Source organism: Trichosurus vulpecula, chromosome 5 (assembly GCF_011100635.1).
Source record: "Trichosurus vulpecula isolate mTriVul1 chromosome 5, mTriVul1.pri, whole genome shotgun sequence".
NCBI classification, from domain to species: Eukaryota; Metazoa; Chordata; class Mammalia; order Diprotodontia; family Phalangeridae; genus Trichosurus; species Trichosurus vulpecula.
The window spans coordinates 148,486,636-148,507,504 of NC_050577.1; the positions used below are offsets into that span (position 1 = coordinate 148,486,636).

Below are 20,869 nucleotides of genomic sequence, written 5' to 3' on the forward strand. Positions count from 1 at the left end.
AGTTGGGGAGAGGGCCCTTCTTGTTGTGGTAGAAGGAGACTACTGCAGGAAGAGACATGTCCCAGCAGGCCCCAACTCAGCAGAACAGTGGGAGTTTCTGAGCCCCAGCGGGGTGGCACAGCAAACAATCATTAATACCAGGAGCCCAGACATACCTTCCCACAGCCAGGGGAAGTGGCAGACACCAGCAGAGCCAGTGGCCGAGACTACCTGTGCTGTAGAGCAGTCACAGGTGAAGAGGAGACTTCCAGCAGGCAGACCACCCCTCCACAACATCTCACGAAACCAGAGGGCACAGGACATAAAGCCAGTGAGCAGGCCCACAGTTCCCAACACAAGAAGCTTGGGACACAGCCTCCTGAGCCCCAGAAGCAGAGATTCACTTTAAAGCCAGGAAAAGGTTAACCAACATGAAGAAGCACTCGAGGAAATCGAGGACCATTGATTCTTTTTATGGAGTCAGGGAAGATCAAAATACCAATTCGGAAGAGGACAGCATTGACACTGTACCCACATCTGAAACCTCAAAAGGGAATGGGAACTGGTCTCAAGCCCAAAAAACATTCCTGGAAGAACTCAAGGAGGACTTTTAAAACCAAATTAGAGAGATAAAAGAAAAAATGGAAAAAAATTCGCTGATAAGAACAAATCTTTAAAAAGTAAAATTGGCAAAATGGTTAAGGAGGTTCAGAATATAAATGGAGAAAATGTCTCATTGAAAAGTAAAATTGGGGCAGAGCCAAGATGGCAGCTAGAAAGCAGGGACTTACTTAAGCTCTCCCCCAAATCCTTCCAACCACCTGTAAAAAAAATGGCTCTGAACAGACCCTAGAGCTGCGGAACCCACGAAATAGCAGAGGGAAACAGGTCTCCAGCCCAGGAGACCCTGGATGGTCACCAGGAAGGGTCTGTCTCATGGTGCTGGGAGCGGAGTGCAGCCCTGCGTGGGTCACGCCAGGACAGATCAGACCTGGAGTCAGCTGACAGAACAGGCCCTAGGGCCAAGAACCCTGTGGTTGTGGCAGTTACCAGACTTTTCAGCCCACAAATGCCAAAGAGCAGGTTGGTGGGAAACTGCGGGATTGAGTTGAGACAGGTCCAGCCACGAGCCCTAGGGGTGGCGGAGGTGGTGCAGCACTGGCGAAGGCAGCAGCAGGAAGATCCTGAGGCTGCCTCCAGAGAGCCAGCATCAGCTGCTTCCTAAGTCCCTGGCTCACTCGGTGGGAGGAATCTAGCAGCCAATCAGAGCAGGAGTGCAAGGAGTGCTTTGTGGGCACAGAGGCAGGTTCTCTGCTGTGCCCTGCTTGGATCCGGACTGCGGTTCTGGTTGGCGGTTCTTGGGGGAGGAGGAGCACTGCTTTGACAGAGCCTGGGGTGACGGTGCAGTAGAAGCAGCTCTGAAAACAGCAGTGCTTGGACCCTAAAGCCTGAGACAAAGTACTCTCCACTCTGCAAGCAGTCATATCCTGACAAAAAACACAAGAGTCAAGTGTTGGCTGGGAACATGAACAGCCGGTGAAAACAAACGACTCAAACTCTAGATTCCTTTTTTGGTGACAAAGAAGATCAAAATATACAGCCAGAAGAAATCAACAAAGTCAAAGAGCCTACATCAAAAGCCTCTAAGAAAAGCGTGAACTGGTCTCAGGCCATGGAAGAGCTCAAAAAGGATTTGGAAAAGCAAGTAAGAGAAGTAGAGGAAAAATTGGGAACAGAAATGAGAGAGATACGGGGTGGAGCCAAGATGGCAGCTGGAAAGCAGGGACTTGCGTGAGCTCCACACCATGTCCCTCCAAAAACCTATAAAAAAGGGCTCTGAACAAATTCTAGAACTGCAGAACTCACAAAATACCAGAGGGAAGCAGGGATCCAGCCCAGGACAGCCTGGATGGTCACTGGATAAGGTCTATGGTACACGGAGTGTAGGGGAGCAGAGCTCAGCATGGGAGGCAGCAGGACCAACCAGACTAGGAGCCGGGTAGGACAGGCCCTAGCACCCCGAATCAGTGAGCTTGGCAGTTACCAGACTTCTCAACCCACAAACACCAAAGACAACAGAGAAGGTTAGTGGGAAAAGCTACAGGGGACAGAGTTTGCGGTTCAGCCACCACCCCAGGGGCAGCGGGAGAGGTGCAGCTCCAGAACTACAGCTGCAGTTACTTCCGGCCCTAGGCCCACATGGTGGGAGGAATTAAGTGGGGGACCAGAGCAGGAGTGCAGAGCCTACTGAAGATTTGCGTCAGGTCCTGGTTGGTGGTTCTTGAGGAAGGAGGAGTGCTGGTGTGGCAGAGCTGGCTGTATAGAAATAGCTCTGAAATCACCGGCGCACCCCCTCAAGCTTGGAACAAAGTACTCTTTGCTCTACAAGCAGTCATACCCTGACGAAAAACTCAAGGGTCAAGTAAGTTGGCTGGGAACATGGCCAGGCAGTGAAAACACACCCAGATTCAGTCTCAGACTTTGGAATCTTTCTTTGGTGACAAAGAAGACCAAAACATATGGCCTGAAGAAGTAAATAAAGTCCAGGAGCCTACACTAAAAGCCTCCAAGAAAAACGTGAACTGGTCTCAGGCCATGGAAGAGCTCAAAAAGGAGTTGGAAAAGCAAGTTAGAGAAGTAGAGGAAAAATTGGGACAAGAAATGAGAATGATGCAAGAAAACCATGAAAAACAAGTCAATGAATTGCTAAAGAAGGCCCCCCAAAAAACTGAAAAATATACTGAAGAAAACAACACTTTAAAAAATAGAGTAACTCAAATGGCAAAAGAGCTCCAAAAAGCCAATGAGGAGAAGAATGCCTTGAAAGGCAGAATTACCCAAATGGAAGAAGAGGTCCAAAAGACCACTGAAGAAAATACTACCTTAAAAACTAGACTGGAGCAAGTGGAAGCTAGTGACTTTATGAGAAATCAAGATATTATAAAACAGAACCAAAGGAATGAAAAAATGGAAGACAATGTGAAATATCTCCTTGGAAAAACCACTGATCTGGAAAATAGATCCAGGAGAGATAATTTAGAAATTATTGGACTACCTGAAAGCCATGATCAAAAAAAGAGCCTAGATATCATCTTTCAAGAAATTATCAAGGAGAATTGCCCTGATATTCTAGAGCCAGAGGGTAAAATAGAAATTGAAAGAATCCACAGATTGCCTCCTGAAAAAGATCCCAAAAAGAAAACTCCTAGGAACATTGTCGCCAAATTCCAGAGCTCCCAGGTCAGGGAGAAAATATTGCAAGCAGCCAGAAAGAAACAATTTGAGTATTGTGGAAAAACAATCAGGATAATACAGGATCTGGCAGCTTCCACATTAAGGGACCGAAGGGCTTGGAATACGATATTCTGGAGGTCAGTGGAGCTAGGATTAAAAGCAAGAATCACCTACCCAGCAAAACTGAGTATCATTCTCCAAGGCAGAATATGGATTTTCAATAAAATAGAGGACTTTCAAGCTTTCTCAGTGAAAAGACAAGAGCTGAATAGAAAATTTGACTTTCAAACACAAGAATCAAGAGAAGCATGAAAAGGTAAACAAGAAAGAGAAATCATAAGGGACTTACTAAAGTTGAACTGTTTTGTTTACATTCCTACATAGAAAGAAGATGTGTATGGTTCATGAGACCTCAATATCATAGTAGTTCAAAGGAATATGCATATATATATATACATGTGTATACATATATATACATATGTGTGTGTCTATGTATGTATATATGTAGGTATATATAAATATACACACACACACACAAAGGGCACAGGGTGAGTTGAATATGAAGCAATGATATCTAAAAAAATAAAATCAATTTAAGGGATAAGATAGGAATATATTGAGAGAGGGAGAAAGGGAGAGATAGAATGAGGTAAATTATCTCCCATAAAAGTGGCAAGAAAAAGTGGTTCTGTAGGAAGGGAAGAGGGGGCAGGTGAGGGGGAATGAGGGAATCTTGCTCTCATCAGATTTGACCTGAGGAGGGAATAACATACGCACTCAATTGGGTATCTTACCCCACAGGAAAGCAGGGGGGAGGGGATAAAAAAGGGGGGATGATAGAAGGGAGGGCAGATAGGGGGAGGAAATAATCAAAAGCAAATACTTTTGAAAAAGGACAGGGTCAAGGGAGAAAACTGAATAAAGGCGGACAGGATAGTTTGGAGGAAAATATAGTCTTTCACAACATGATTATTGTGGAAATGTTTTGCATAATAATACATGTGTGGCCTATGTTGAATTGCTTGCCTTCTTAGGGAGGGTGAGTGGGAAGGGAAGAGGGGAGAGAATTTGGAACTCAAAGTTTTGAAAGCAGATGCTCAAAAAAAAAGGTTTTTGCATGCAGCTGGGAAACAGGTTATATAGGGAATGGGGCATAGTAATCTGTCCTGCCCTACAAGAAAGTAAGGGGAAAGGGGATGGGGTGGGGGGAGTGGGATGACAGAAGGGAGGGCTGCCTGGGGAATGAGGTAATCAGAATATATGCCATCTTGGAATGGGGGGAGGATAGAAATCAGGAGAATTTGTAACTCAAAATTTTGTCGAAATCAATGTTGAAAACTAAGATATTAAATAAAAATGATAAAATTAAAAAACAAAGTAAAGTAAAATTAACCAAATGGAAAAGGAGACAGAAAAGCTAAATGGAGAAAACAATACATTAAAAATCAGGCAAGTAGAAGCCAATAACTCTATGAGATATCAAGAATCAATCAAACAAAATCTAAGGAATGAAAAAATAGAAGAAAATATGAAACATTAGATTGGAAATACAACTGATCTGGAAAACAGATCCAGGAAAGATAATCTAAGAATTATTGGTCTACCTGAAAGCCATGATGAAAAAAACAGCCTGGACAGAATCTTCCAAGAAATCAAGGAAAACTGCCCTGAGGTCCTAGAACCAGAGGGTAAAATAGTCATGGGAAAGAATCCACCAATCGCTACCTGAAAGAGATCCCAAATTGAAAACTCAGAGGAATATTGTAGCCAAATTGCAGAATTATCAGGTCAAGGAGAAAATACTGCAAGAATCCAGAAAGAAACAGTTCAAATATTGTGAAACTACAGTCAGGATCATGCAGGATCTTGCAACTTCTACAATAAAAGAAAGGAGGAATATGGAATATGATATTCTGAAAGGCAAAGGAGCTTGGACTACAACCAAGAATCAACTACCCAGCTAAACTGAGCATAATTTTTCAGGCAAAGAGATGGATATTTCAATGAACTAAGGGAATTCTAGACTTTGCTGATGAAAAGGCCAGAGCTCAATGGAAAATTTGATCTTCAAATACAAAACTCAAGAGAGACATAAAAAGGGGAACAAAATTATGTTATTCAAGAAGGGAATTGTTTACATCCTTATATAAGATTACACTGATTTATAGATGTTTTATATATCTATATCTATATCTATATATGTATGTATGTGTATGTATATGTATGTCAGTCTTGAGAATGTTACAGTTATTATGACCATTAAAAGGGATATACATAGATTGAGTGTGTCAGTATAAAGTAACTGACGTGATGATAAAAGACATAATCAAGGGGTGCAAAGCGATTGTTCTGGGAGAAGAGGTGGGGAGGAGGTAGAAAAGGGTTAATTATGCCACAGGCACAAAAACATAGAGGGAAAGAAGGGAGGGAGAAGACCAATGTTTTGGCTTTAGTGTCATTGGATTTGGTTCAAGGAGAAAATAACATACTCTGATAAGTATAGAAATCATATTTGTCCTACAAACAGTAGGAGGGGAAAGGAGACAGAAAAATGGGGGGAGGTGGATAGAAGGGAGGGAAGAAGTAGCAAGGGGAAAAGGTCAAGATAAGGGAGGGAAAACTGAGGAAGATGGTAGTCGAAAGCAAAACTTTTGCGGAGTAGAAGGGAGAAGGGAGAAATAAAGGTTTAAATGGTGGGTGAAAGGATGGAGAAAAAGATACAGATAGTAATTGTAACTGTGAATGTGAATGGGATGAACTCTCCCATAAACTGGAGGCAGATAGCAGAATGGATTAAAAACCATAATCCTACAATATGTTGTTTACAAGAAACATATTTGAAACAGGGGCACACACATAGGGTAGAAGTAAAAGGCTGGAGTAGAATATATTGTGCTTCAGCCATGTGAAAAAAAGCAGGGGTAGCAATCCTAATCTCAGACAAAGCAAAAGCAAAGATAGATCTAATTAAAAGAGAGGAAGGACACTATATCCTGCTAAAAGGCACCATTGACAATGAAGCAATACCATTACTTAACATGTAAGCACCAAAGGGTACAGCATACAAATTTTTAGAGAAGTTAAGGGAGTTACAGGAAGAAATAGCAAAACTATACTAGTGGGGGACCTCAGCCTTCCCCTCTCTGAACTTGATAAATCTAACCTCAAAATAAATAAGAAAGAAATTAAGGAGGTGAATAGAATTTTAGAAAAGGTAGATATGATAGACCAATGGAGATAAAAAGGAATATACCTTTTTCTCAGTGGTGGCACATACTCAAAAACTGACTGTGTACTAGGGCATAAAAACCCCACAGTCTAGTGCAGAAAGGCAGAAATAGTCAATGTATCCTTTTCAGATCATAATGCAATTAAACTTATTTGTAATAAAGGATCATGGAAAGATAAACTAAAAATTAATTGGAAACTAAATGACCTAATCCTAAAAAATTAGTGGGGCAAAGAACAAATCATAGAAACAATTAATAACTTCATTCAAGAGAATGACAATAATGAGACAACATACCAAAAGTTATGGGACAGAGGAAAAGCAGTTCTTCGGGGAAGTTTTATATCTCTAAATGCTTACATGAATAAAATAGAGAAAAAGGAGATCGATGAATTGGGCATTCAACTGAAAAAGCTAGAAAGAAAACAAATTGAAAATCCTCAATTAAATACCAAATTAGAAATACTGAAAACCACAGGAGAGCTTAATAAAATTGAAATCAAGAAAACTATTGAACTAACAAACAAAACTAAGAGCTGGTTTTATGAAAAAAATCAATAAATTTGATAAACCTTTGGTGACAACATTCCTCGGAGTTTTCTCTTTGGAATCTTTTTCAAGAGGTGATCGGTAGATTCTTTGAATTTCTATTTTACCCTCTGGTTCTAGAATATCAGGGCAATTCTCCTTGATAATTTCTTGAAAGATGACGTCTAAGCTCTTTTTTGATCATGGCTTTCAGGTAGTCCAGTAATTTTAAAATTATCTCTCCTGGATCTATTCTCCATGTCAGTGGTTTTTCCAATGAGATATTTCACATTATCTTCCATTTTTTTATTCCTTTGGTTCTGTTTTATAATATTTTGATTTCTCATCAAGTCACTAGCTTCCACTTGCTCCAATCTAATTTTTAAGGTAGTATTTTTTTCAGTGGTCTTTTGGACCTCCTTTTTCATTTGGCTAATTCTGCCTTTCAAGGCATTCTTCTCCTCAATGACTTTTTGGAGCTCTTTTGCCATTTGGGTTAGTCTACTTTTTAAGGTGTTTTTTTCTTCAGTATTCTTTTGGCCTCCTTTAGCAAATCATTGACTTGTTTTTCATGATTTTCTTGTATCACTCTCATTTCTCTTCCCAATTTTTCCTCTACTTCTCTAACTTGCTTTTCCAAATCCTTTTTTGAGCTCTTCCATGGCTTGAGAGCAATTCATATTTTTCTTGGAGGCTTTTGATGTAGGCTCTTGGACTTTGTTGACTGCTTCTGGCGGTATGTTTTCATTTTCTTTGTCACCAAAAAAAAGATTCTATAGTCTTAGTCTATGTCCTATTTCGCTGCCTGACCATGTTCCCAGCCAACTACTTGACCTTTGAGCTTTTTGTCAGGTTATGACTGCTTGTAAAGTAGAGAGTGCTTTGTCCTAAGCTTTAGGGGCCTTGGACTGTTGTTTTTAGAGCTACTTCCACATAGCAAGCTGTGCCACACCAGCACGCCTCCTCCCCCCAGAACCGCCAACCAGGACCTTGACCCAGATGCAAGCAGGGCAAACCAAGAGAACCCTGCCTCAGTGCCAACAAAGCAATCCCTGCACTCCTGCACTGAGCTTCCTCTTGCTTTCTCCTTCAATGTGCGCTTGGGGCTGGGCCTGGACCAAGTATTTCTCACCCAGATCCAACAGTTTTCCCACTAACCTGCTCTGTGGTGTTTAGCATTTGTGGGTTGAGAAGTCTGATAACTTCCACAGCTCAGTGATTCACGGCCTTGACGCCTGCTCAGCCTGACTCCCACTCTGGTCTGTCCTGGCGCAGCCCAGTGTGTGCTGTTCTCCACTCCCAGCATGGGGCGATAGACGCTTCCCAGTGACCATTCAGGCTGTCTTGGGCTGGAGACCTGTTTACCTCTGTTACTTTGTGGGTTCTGTAGCTGTAGAATTTGTTCAGAGCCATTTTTCACCAGTGTTTGGAGAGATTTGAGGGAGAGCTTTAGTGAGACCCTGTTTTCTAGTCCACAGAGTGAGCTTTTAAAAAAAAATTCGTACATAAACACCAGAAAACATTTCCTTACAGCAAAGCACAAATACGTGGTTACATATGAAACTTGTAATTATCATTTCACTCTTCTTGATTCTATTTTACAAAACTACATAACAAATTCTATACATTCCTTTCAAAATTCTCTTGCTTATCTATGCTTTCTTGTGTCCTGTTCTGTGAATTTAAAAAAATGTTTCAATACCTCTCTTTTTCATTATTATCATTATTATTATTATTATTATTATTATTATTATTATCCTTCTTGAACTACTCCCCCAGACTATCAAAACTGAGAGGAAAAGGAAAAAAATTATAAAAAATAAGTATAGGTAAGAAACATATCTGCACATTGGCCATTTCAAAAAATGTATGCCTTTGTACCTTTTGTGCATTATTTTTCTTCCAGGAGGTTAGTAACATGCTTCCTTATAGTTACTTTGGAGATATGGTTAGTCATTGCATTGATCAGAGTTGTTAACAACAGAATTATTAATCAAAGTTGTTTTTCTTTAAAATATTGTCCTTAAATAAATTGTTTTCCTTTTTTTGCCCACTTCCCTCTTCATCATCATAATGGCCAGGGTTTTCTGAAATCATCTGTAACAACAGTGTTGCTAGCAGTTGCTGTGGGGGTGAAAGATCAATAATACCAGCACGCTGAAAGGCTACCAGAAGAGGTTCTTTGATCTGCTTTTCTAAGGAAAGCAACCTTAAGGGGTTAACAGTCTCACTTCAATCAAACATACATATATCATTCACTTAGTTCAGGTAGAAAAGCCAGCACCCTGAACTTCAAAGAGAATACAAACAGAAATTACAAACATATATTATATAAACCCAGCAAATAACACAAACCCATCTATCCATAGCAATACATAGTTACCAGAGAGGCACCAACATCTGGTTTTTTCAAAGCCTGGGGGCTCTTAACAATGCCTGCCTAGAGTCTTGTCTAGTCAAATCATATAACACTCTTCCAGTGAGTGAGATCCCTAAACAAAATGCTGACCTCTGAGTTTATATACCCTTGTTAGGGCCCAAAGGCTTCACACCTAATCAGCAAAAGGGTGTGGGCCTAGGGCTACTCATCTAGCAAGACTTAATCAAAGGCACTTGATTACTTTAGCATTCTAAAAGAGAAAACAGTAAAAAAAAAAAAAGTCCCACCTTAATTACCAATACATCATCCTAACAATTTTTTGTATTTTGAGTTCCAAATTATCTTCCTCCTTCTTGCCTGACTTCTACCCATCAAGAAGGCAAGCAATATGAAAACCATTATACATGTAAAGCCATGTAAATATATTTCCATGTTATCCATTTTGCCAAAAAACAAAAAGTCAAGGAAAATAAAGTGGTGAAAAAATTCTTCGTTTTGCACTCAGAGGTCCCTCAGTTCTCTTTCTGGAAGTGGAGAACGTTTTTCATCATGAGTCCTTTGTAGTTATTGTGGATCATTGTATTGATTAGAGTAGTAAAGTCTTTCACAGTTGATTATTAAAATATTCTTGTTACTGTGTATAATATTTTCCTCATTCTGTTCACTTTACTTTGCATCACAGTTCTACCAAGTTTTTCTGAAACCATATCATTTCTTATAGCAGAATGGTATTCTATAACAATCATATACCATGGCCTGTTCAGCCATTCCTCAGCCAGTGGGCATCCCCTCATTGTCTATTTCTTTACCACCACAAAACGAGCTGCTATAAATATTTTAGTACATATAATTCCTTTCCCTTTTTGTATTTTTGGGAGGCAATCAGGGTTAAGTGACTTGCCCAGGCTCACACAGCTAATAAGTGTCAAGTGTCTGAGGCCAGATTTGAACTTAATTAATCCTGACTTGAGGGCTGGTGTACTATCTACTGCACCACCTAGGTGGCCCCTCCTTTTTTCTTTGAAGTCTTTCGTGTTACATACCTAGTAATACTTTTGCTGGGTCAAAACATATGCATAGTTTTATAGACCTTTGCTGACAGTTCCAAATTGTTCTCCAGAGTGGTTGCACTAGCTCATGGTGCCATCAACAGTGTATTAGTTTACCTATTTTTTTCACATCCCCTCTAGCATTTGTCATTTTCCTTTTCTGTCATGTTAGCCTGATAATGTGAGGTGGTACTTCATAGCTGTTTTAACTTACATTTCTCTATTAGTGATTTAGAGCATATTCTCCTAAGACTATTGATAGCTTCAATTTCTTCTGAACACTGCATGTTCATATTCTTTGATCATTTATCAATTGAGGAATGACTTATTTTTAAAAGTTTGTCTCAGTTCCATATATGTTATATTTATGTTATATATATGTACATACAGACAAATTTTTAAAAGGCCGTTATCAGAGAAACTTCTATAAAATTTTTCCTCTGGTTTCCCGCTTTCCTTCTAATTTTGCCTCTGTTTATTTTGTTTTTGAAAAACCTTTTAAATTTTTTGGAATCAGATATATCCATTTTACCTTCTTTTATCTTCTCATTTGATCATAAACTCTTTCCTTTTCCATAAATCTGACAGGCAAATTTTTCCATGATCCCCTAATTTGCTTATAATATCATTGTTTTTTAAAATTTTATTTTTCTTATTACATGTAAAAACAATTTTTGACATTTGTTTATTAAATTTTGAGTTCCAAATTTCTCTCTTTTCCTCTCAACTCTTCCCCCTCATCGAGGGCAAGCAATTTGATATAGGTTACGCATGTACGGTACATATTTCCATATTAATCATGTTGTGAAAGAAAACATAGAGAAAAAGAAATCCTTAAGAAAAATAAAGTCTAAAAAGTATACTTTGATCTGCATTTAGACTCCATCACTTCTTTCTCTGGAGGTGGATAACATTTTTCAACATAAACCTTTCAGAATCACCTTAGATTATTGTATTGCTGAGAATAGCTAAGTCATTCACAGTTGATCATTGTACATTATTTCTGTTGTTTTGTGCAGTGCTCTCCTGGTTCTGCTCATTTCACTTTGTATCAGTCCATGTACATATTTCTAGTTTTTTTTTTTCCTGAAAGCATCTTGCTCGTCATTTCTTATAGCACAATAGTGTTCCATCACAATCATGTTACCATAGTTTGTTGAGCCATTCTCCAATTGATGAGCAACCCTTCAACTTCCAGTTCTTTGCCACCACAAAAAACTACTACAAATATTTTTGTACATATAGGTCTTTTTCCTTTTTTCTTCTTCTTAAATCTCTTTGGGATACAGAACTAGTAGTGGTATTACTGGTTCAAAGGGAATACACACTTTTATAGTCCTTTGGAGGTCTATTAATGTCCCAGTTTTTCCATGTGCCCTCCAACATTTCTCATTTTTTATCAAATTAGCCAGTCTGATAAGTGTGAGGTGGTGCCTCAGAATTGTTTTAATTTGCATTTCTCTAATCAATAGAGATTTAGAGCGTTTTTTCATGTAACTGTTGATAGCTTTTGTTTCTTCTTAAAACTGCCTGTACATATCCTTTGACCATTTATCAATTAGGGAATTACTAGTATTCTTATGAATTTGACTCAGTTCTCTATATATTTTACAAATGAGGCCTTTATCAGAGGAAGTTGCTATATTTTTTTCTCCATCTTCTGCTTTCCTTTTAGTGTTGGCTGCATTGGTTTTGTTTGTGCAAAACCCTTTTAATTTGTTGTCACGAAAATTACCGATTTTTTATCTTATAATGCTATTTTTTGGTCATAAATTCTTCCTTTATCCACAGGTCTGATAGGTAAACCATTCCATGTTCCCCTAATTTGCTTATGGTATCAACCTTTATGTCTAAGTCATATACCCCTTTTCAACTGTATCTTGTTATAAGGTGTGAGATGTTGGTTAGTAGCTGGTTTTTGCCAAACTACTTTCTAGTTGTGTCAACAATTTTTGTCAAATAGTAAATTCTGATCTAAAAAAGCTTAGATCTTTGCATTTATTAACTAGATTTTTCTTTTTGTTCAGTTGTTTCAGTCATATCTGGCTCTTCACGACCCCATTTGGGGTTTTCTTTGCAAAGATACTGTAGTGGTTTATCATTTCCTTCTTCAACTCATTTTACAGACGAGAAACTGAGGCAAACAAGAGTTATGTGACTTGCCTGGGGTCACACAGCTGGTAAGTTTCTGAGGCCAGATTTGAACTCAGGTGGATGAGTCTTCCTGACTCCAGGTGGGGCACTCTATCCACTTTGCCACCTTATTACTGTGTCTTCTGTACTTTTAGCCAGTACCAAATTGTTTTGATATTTATCACTTTCTAATACAGTTTGAGATCTGTTACAGGTAGGCCACTTTCCTTTTTTTTTTTTTTTTTGTTGATTCTTTTTATATTCTTGACCTTTTGTTCTCCTTGATGAATTTTGTCATTATTTTTTGTAGTTCTATAATTTTTTGGTAGTTTGGTATGACATTGAATAAGTAAATTAATTTAGGTAGAATTGTCATTTTTGTTATATTGGCTCAGTTTACCCATGAACAATTAATATTTTTCAGTAGTTTATTATATATGACTTTATTTGTGTAAAACTTGTTTTGTAATTGTGTTCATATAGTTCCTGGATTTCTCTTGGTGGTGAGACTCCCAAATATTTTGTATTGTCTATAGTTATTTTAAATGGAATTTCTCTTTATGTCTCTTGCTACTGGATTTTGTTAGTAATATATGCTGGTGATTTATGTGAATTTGTTTTATATCCTGAAATTTTGCTAAAATTGTTAATTATTTCATCTAGATGTTTAGTTGATACTCTTGGATTCACTGAGTATATTATCCTATCATCTGCAAAGGGTGATATTTTTGTTTCCTTGTTGCCTATTTTAATTCCTTTAATTTTTTTCTTTTCTTACTACCATAGTACATTTCTAGTACAGTCATGAATAATAATGGTGATAATGGTCATGTAAATTATTAGTAAATAAAAAAGTTTATACAAGATAGATGGTACCTGCAGAAAATTCCTTTTATAGACTAATACTGGCAAGACAGTGTGATCTGCTAACAGAAAAATTAGGAGGATTTAACCATCTGTTGGGCATTTCTCTTCCATTTCAGCTATTATCACACCGGCAAATAACCTTAATTGTTTCCATGATTCATTTCTTACTTGATGTTAATAATTAGAAGGTTCTCAAAGTTATTTCTGTTAACATCTTTCAGGGAATTTTATCTGATTTTGATATATACCTATATGGGAGGCAATTTGTTGGAGAGGATCACTTAATGCAGCATTTTATTATATCAAATCAAATGCTATTTTATAATCTCTAAACAGGCCCAGTGGAAGCTTGAATTTTTTATCCCTTTTAGCCAGCTATGTAACTATAGGTAGCTATGTGCTACAGTGGTTAGAGTACTGGACTTATTGTAAGGAAGACACAAGTTTCCTGTCTTATATACCTTCCAACTCTGTGATCTTGGACAAATCACTTAACTTCTCTTAACCTTAATTTTCTTTCTTTCTTTTTTTCCAGTTCATTTAATTATTTATTTAATATTTTAGTTTTCAGCATTGATTTCCACAAAATTTTGAGTGACAAATTTTCTCCCCATTTCTCCCCTCCCCCCCCCATTCCAAGATGGCATATATTCTGATTGCCTTGTTCCCCCATCAGCCCTTCCTTCTGTCGCCCCACTCCCCCCACCCCATCCCTTTTCCCCTTACTTTCTTGTAGGGCAGGATAGATTTCTATGCCCCATTGCCTTTATATCTTATTTCTCAGTTGCATGTAAATACAACTTTTTTTTTTGAGCATCTGCTTTCAAAACTTTGAGTTCCAAATTCTCTCCCCTCTTCCCTTCCTACCCACCCTCTCTAAGAAGGCAAGCAATTCAACATAGGCTACACATGTATCATTATGCAAAACATTTCCACAATAGTCATATTGTGAAAGATTATATTTTCCTCCATCCTATCCTGTCCCCCTTTATTCAGTTTTCTCCCTTGACCTTGTCCTTTTTCAAAAGTATTTGCTTTTGATTATTTCCTCCCCCCATCTGCCCTCCCTTCTATCATCCCCCCTTTTTTATCCCCTTCCCCCTACTTTGCTGTGGGGTAAGATACCCAATTGAGTGTGTATGGTATTCCCTCTTCAAGTGAAATCTGATGAGAGCAAGATTCACTCATTCCCCCTCACCTGTCCCCTCTTCCCTTCCACCAGAAGTGCTATTTCTTGCCACTTTTATGTGAGATAATTTACCCCATTCTATCTCTCCCTTTCTCGCTCTCTCAATATATTCCTCTCTCATCCCTTAATTTTATTTTATGTTTTTAGATATCATCCCTTCATACTCAGTTCACCCTGTGCCCTCTGTCTATACATATGTATATTCTTCAACTACCCCAATACTGAGAAAGGTCTCATGGATTACACACATCATGTTTCCATGTAAGAGTGTAAACAAAACAGTTCAACTGTAGTAAGTCCCTTATGATTTCTCTTTCTCGTTTACTTTTTCATGTTTCTCTTGATTCTTGTATTTGAAAGTCAGATTTTCTATTCAGCTTAGGTCTTTTCATTGAGAAAGCTTGAAGGACCTCTATTTTATTGAAAGTCCATATTTTGCCTTGGGATATGACGTACTCAGTTTTGCTGGGTAGGTGATTCTTGGTTTTAATCCTAGCTCCTTTGACCTCTGGAATATCGTATTCTAAGCCCTTTGATCCATTAATGTAGAAGCTGCTGGATCTTGTGTTATCTTGATTGTGTTTCCCCAATACTCAAATTGTTTCTTTCTGGCTGCTTGCAGTATTTTCTCCTTGATCTGGGAGCTCTGGAATTTGGCCACGATATTCCTAGGAGTTTTCTCTTTGGGATCTTTTTCAAGAGGTGATCGGTGGATTCTTTCAATTTCTATTTTACCCTCTGGTTCTAGAATATCAGGGCAGTTTTCTTTGCTAATTTATTGAAAGATGATGTCTAGGCTGTTTTTTTGATCATAGCTTACAGGTAGTCCAATAATTTTAAAATTATCTCTCCTGGAGCTATTCTTCCTGTCAGTGGTTTTTCCAATGAGATATTTCACATTATCTTCCATTTTTTTATTCATTTGGTTCTGTTTTATAATATCTTGATTTCTTATAAAGTCACTAGCTTCCACTTGTTCCAATCTGATTTTTAAGGTCGTATTTTCTTCAGTGGTCTTTTGGACCTCCTTTTCCATTTGGCTAATTCTGCCTTTCAAGGCATTCTTCTCCACATTGGCTTTTTGGAGCTCTTTTGACATTTGGGTTAGTCTATTTTTCAAAGTGTTATTTTCTTCAGTATTTTTTTGGGTCTCCTTTAGCAAGTTGTTGACTTGTTTTTCATGATTTTCTTGTATCTCTTTCATTTCTATTTCCAATTTTTCCTCTACTTCTCTTACTTGCTTTTCCAAATCCTTTTTGAGCTCTTCCATGGCCTGAGACCAATTCATATTTTTCTTGGAGGCTTTTAATGTAGGCTCTTTGACTTTGTTGACTTCTTCTGGCTGCATGTTTTGGTCTTCTTTGTCACCAAAGAAAGATTCCAAAGTTCGAGTCTGAGTCTCTCTCCTATTTCAGTGCCTGGCCATGTTCCCAGCCAACTACTTGACCTTTTTGCTTTTTGTCTGGCTATGAGTGCTTGTAGAGTAGAGAGTGCTTTGTCCCAGACTTTAGGAGCTGTGCTGCTGTTTTCAGAGCTACTTCTACTCCACTGTCACCGCAAGCTCTGCCACACCAGCACTTCTCCTCTCCCAAGAACCTCCAACCAGGATTGCGACCTAGATCCAAGCAGGGCAAAGCATTTTAATCTAACGATTTTAATCTAAATCTCTTTGAATCTGGACTCCAGATCTGTGATTTGATCAATGTACGGAACACCCACAAAGACAGAGATTGGCAATTCATCTGTAATGTACAGTTTTAGAGAGCTGCCTAGGGCACTGAAAGGCTGAGTAATTTGCATCTAAGTCCCACAACCAGAATCTCAAAAGTGAACTTGAACCCAATTTTTCCCAATTCCAAGTCCAGCCATCTAAGCCATGCTGCCTCTCCTCTATGAAGTATTATCATTAAGTATGACACTCATGATTTTTAAAGGATATTCCACATGTATATTAGCACGAAACCTCAAAATATATTTTCCTGTGTATTTTCTTTCTAACTACAACCGTACTACCACAATCTATCTAATGCTTGACAATGGATAGAAACCGTAATAGCAGCAGCCTGACGGTAGGAACAAACTAGCTACAATTTCAAACTAAACTTAAAACGGATCTATATTTATCACTTGGAAAAGACACAAAAGGTGCTGACCACTCATCCACCAAAAATCTCCTTTCTTGAAGAAGTCATAAGGGTTTAATCCTATCCTCCTGAAGTGCAACCTATTCAATAACTGCTTTAAAAAAATTGCAGTTAGCTATAGTTCTCTTGTCATACTGAACATACTCTATTTTCATAACTCAATTTTCAATTTTCAATGAGGTTTTATAATTTAACTAGTGCTGCATAAATTAAGGATTCAAATGAAAATAAAAAGGTTGAATCTAGACAAGATAAAAATAATATTTAAATATCGAGGGAAATAAGGGTAGCATGAGATGAAATATGAATCATATACAACACATAATACAACACACAACACAACTAGTAAATGATCCTATCTTGAAATCCTAAGAGCAAACAGGCACTTTGCAAGGAATTTTTCATATCAGTAAAGTCTAAACAGAGAAAATCACTATCTCCTAGTCCCCTAGAATATTACTAGGGTTTAGAAGCTTTTGGGCACATAAAGTAAATCCTTAGTTATTTCCCAGTAAGAAACAGTGGTCTAAGCCTCTCAAACAACTTTCCTGGCCCCGTAGTTTGTAAAGAGAATATACCTCTCTGTGGACCCTATAATAGACTACAGCATAGTAACATAAAACAGTGTCATGGTACACACCACCTATGTGTTACAACAAAAGTCCATTGTAAAGAAGAAGCCTTACCACCTATATATGGTACGAGTTACAACCTGACATAACTAAAAGGTGAGCAACATTTAGGAGGCTGTTAATTTATTCCCCTAACCCTAATCTCACTACTTCCCACAGAAGGAATGCTATCATAACATCCTTAAACAAACCGTGAGATAAGCTAAGGAATCACCAAAGGTCAGAAGCTAAATATCGCATTTTTTGACTGAGAAATAGCTAAGCATTTCCAGTTTTCCATAAACTTAGAGACAAAAGAAAACTCAAATAGTAATTCCTCCAATCTAGCTAACCTGATCTGGGAGTACGATGTAGGAGTTCTTGCTGAATTTTAATTTAGCTTCAAAAATCACATATATACAATTCAAGTCACCATAGAAAATGTATTAATGTAATATCAAATATGAAATATACTAGAACTAAAATGTGAATAAGGCATGAATAAGATAACAAAGCCACAGAACATGACATACCTTAGTGCTGCCCTAGACACCGTACCTAAGCGTGCCGCATAATCTTAAAATAATAATCCTACCTGATACAGAATGTGGCAAGCATCCTATTTATTTTAAAGCACTAATCTCTATTTGTTGTCTTCTCTGTGATTTCATGTGTAAATACTCTTTAGGATGCCCTGGCTTATTTTGGTCTCACATCAAACTTTTATACTGCCTCATTTCCCCTCCACTGCTTTTTTAATATTTTGTAAAGAAATGACATCCATCATTTTCCTCCATAATATTTTACAAATAAAGTTGCACTATAAACAAGTAGCCCTTGGCAGCAATGTATCATTATTTCGCAAAGAATAATAAAAATCATAGATTTGGAACTGGAAGAAACCTCCAAGGTCATCTAGTCTTATCCTATCATCTTATAAAGGAGTAATGTCCCCACTGTGCAGTTAACGAATTTGCCCAAGGTCACACAAATAAATGGCAGAGTCAAGATTCAAACTGAGTTCTTAACTTCAAAATCAAGTAATCATTCCTTTGCACAACACTGCCTGGTGTTTGCTGGACATTTGGGGCCTTTTAAAAAAATTATAACCAATTAATTAAAAGTGATAATTAGACATTTACAACAGTGACTTCCACTTCTATGTCAGGTTCAATGCTGTTAGAAATACTGTTTAACAAAATAAGAAGTACTGTGCACATCAATGAGGCATTTGTAGATTCTCATCTAGAACCAATTCTAAGCGATTGAACCTTGAAAAGAAGTTTTTCTAGTTGTGATTCACAAGGTCTTAGTGGGCATGCACAAAGACCCCTTCTTTTCTTTAGCTCCTACTTGAGTCAACACAAAAATAAAAAATGTTTAACAAAAAATTTCACATCATTCTTGGGCAGGGGCCATACTAATCTCTGTATCTTTCCAATTTTAGCATTTGAGGTGAGAAAGTGAGTACTTCAAATCTTTTATTTCTGAAAGAAGCCTTTGCACAGGTTACAGACTTCTCTACAACATGTCAGTAATTAGATTCTATTCCTTTACTTTGTAATGTCATCATTTTTTCAGAGTCAATATAAAGACAGTTGTGACTAGAGATGTTATGATGACATGCATGACCTCATCATTAGTGTTTCTTCTAACATGGAACTAGTTTTCGGCTTCATTATAAGAAATAGACTACTTACTGTACAAAGACAGCTGGTTTGCAACAATCCCACATTAATAACTTTCTTGTGATCATGAATTCCATTTTTTTGTGATTTTTTTCAGTATTCATCATGTTGGGCACCTTGCAATTCTTTTCTCAAAATAAATATTTGTCTTATACAGGTGTTAAGGTTTCAAAGCAATATATAAGCTTTTCTGACTTCTTAAACCTGAGTCATATTTTCCAACATCTTTTTTCACTGCAAAGTCCTTCTAATGATTTATTATAAGGAAGCAATCCTGGGTTTTCAAGGGGAAGTTCTACCATGTTAGAAAAGCTTTTTGAATTTAGTCCTAATAACAATGTCTTCTGTGGACAAACCTAATTAAGTATAAAAAATGATTGTCAAATAGCAAGATGGCAAGTTGGTCAAGAAACCCTTAGCAATCTAGAAGGCAAAGTGGGTTTGTTTCCTAATATAAAGTGGCCTTTGGGCCTCTGTGACCCCCTTCTGTTCAGGGTGGCAGAAGAGAAAAAGAGAGAGCATAGAAGGCACTAGGAATTATGGTTTTTAGATAATCAATAAATATTTACTTAGCTATTGGTACTCTAAATCCACTGAACAATAGGAACTGAATTGTGCCGATATTGGTGTTCACACAATAAAAGAAACATGAAGAAAACTGCATATAAATGAAAGGATAACTCCCAGTTTTTCCTTTGAGAGTTTAAAAAATGCATGGAGTTGTGTACAAAATCAACAAGAACTGTGATTCTTGTACTAAAGGGTTCACAATAAGCATTTTCTAAAAGACCACCATGGTGATAATTCCGATTGGCAAACATCTGCTACAGAAGATGCAGCTTAATTTTAGAGTTGGAGCTTGGAATATAGTGGCCTGGGTTGGAATCCTGATCCTGCCACTTACTAGCTGTTTGACCTTGAGTACAACACTTAATCACTTTGGGCCTTAGTTTCCTGATCTGTAAAATAAGGTTCTTAAACTAGATGATTTCAAAGATTGCTTCCAACTCCAAGTCAGTGAGATCAATGTAAAATCTCTTTAGAACTCAATAAAATATTCCAAATTAAATCAACATATACTTTAGTAATATCAAATTTCAATGCAAAGATAAGGGTAAGGGAAGGGGGCAAAAAAAACACTTTGAATATGATTCAGCAATGGAACTGTTGTGCTATAAGAATTGATGAAAAGGGTGGGTATTTCAGAAAAACCTGGAAAGACTTACATAAAATGATGCTGAGTGAAGTGAGCAAAATCAGGAAAACATTGCATACAGTAACAGTAAAACTGTGTAATGATCAACTAACATTGACTTAGCTCTTCTCAATAATACAGTGATCCAAGACAATTCCAAAAGACTCATGATAGAAAATCCTATCCACATCCAGTATGAAGATAAATTGGAACATACTATTTTCCCTTTTTTTGTTTTTTGTATGGTTTCTTACTTTTATTCTATTTCTTCTTTCAAAACATGACTAATAGGGAAATAGCTTTTACATTATCAAACATGTATAACCTATATCAGATTGCCTGCTGTCTCTGGGAGGGGATGGGGAAAGAAAAATTTGGAACTAAAAGTCTTTCAAAAAATTAGTGCTGAAAATTGTCTTTACATGAAATTCGAAAAAAATGCTATTAGTTAATAAAAGAAAAATATGACTGAGAAAATAATAATAGAAAATCACATGTAAGATTTGCAAAATGTTCTATGTAAGAAATGAACAACAAACCAAAGGCTTATATGCTTATACTCATTACTATACATCATAAATACTTCATTGAAGAAGAGCATTAGAAAGCAGTTAACATGGTGAGCACCAAACAACATCACAAA

At 37.5% G+C, this 20,869-nt stretch overlaps 1 protein-coding gene and 1 non-coding gene across 2 annotated transcripts in view; one reads left to right on the forward strand and one right to left on the reverse strand.

Moving 5' to 3' along the window:
* The window catches only part of SRPK2 (SRSF protein kinase 2), a 281,169-nt gene that overhangs the window by 39,563 nt on the left and 220,737 nt on the right, over positions 1-20,869 (forward strand).
* On the reverse strand, positions 18,709-18,814 carry LOC118852458. The gene has a single exon (XR_005010540.1). It is a non-coding gene; the product is annotated as a U6 spliceosomal RNA (small nuclear RNA).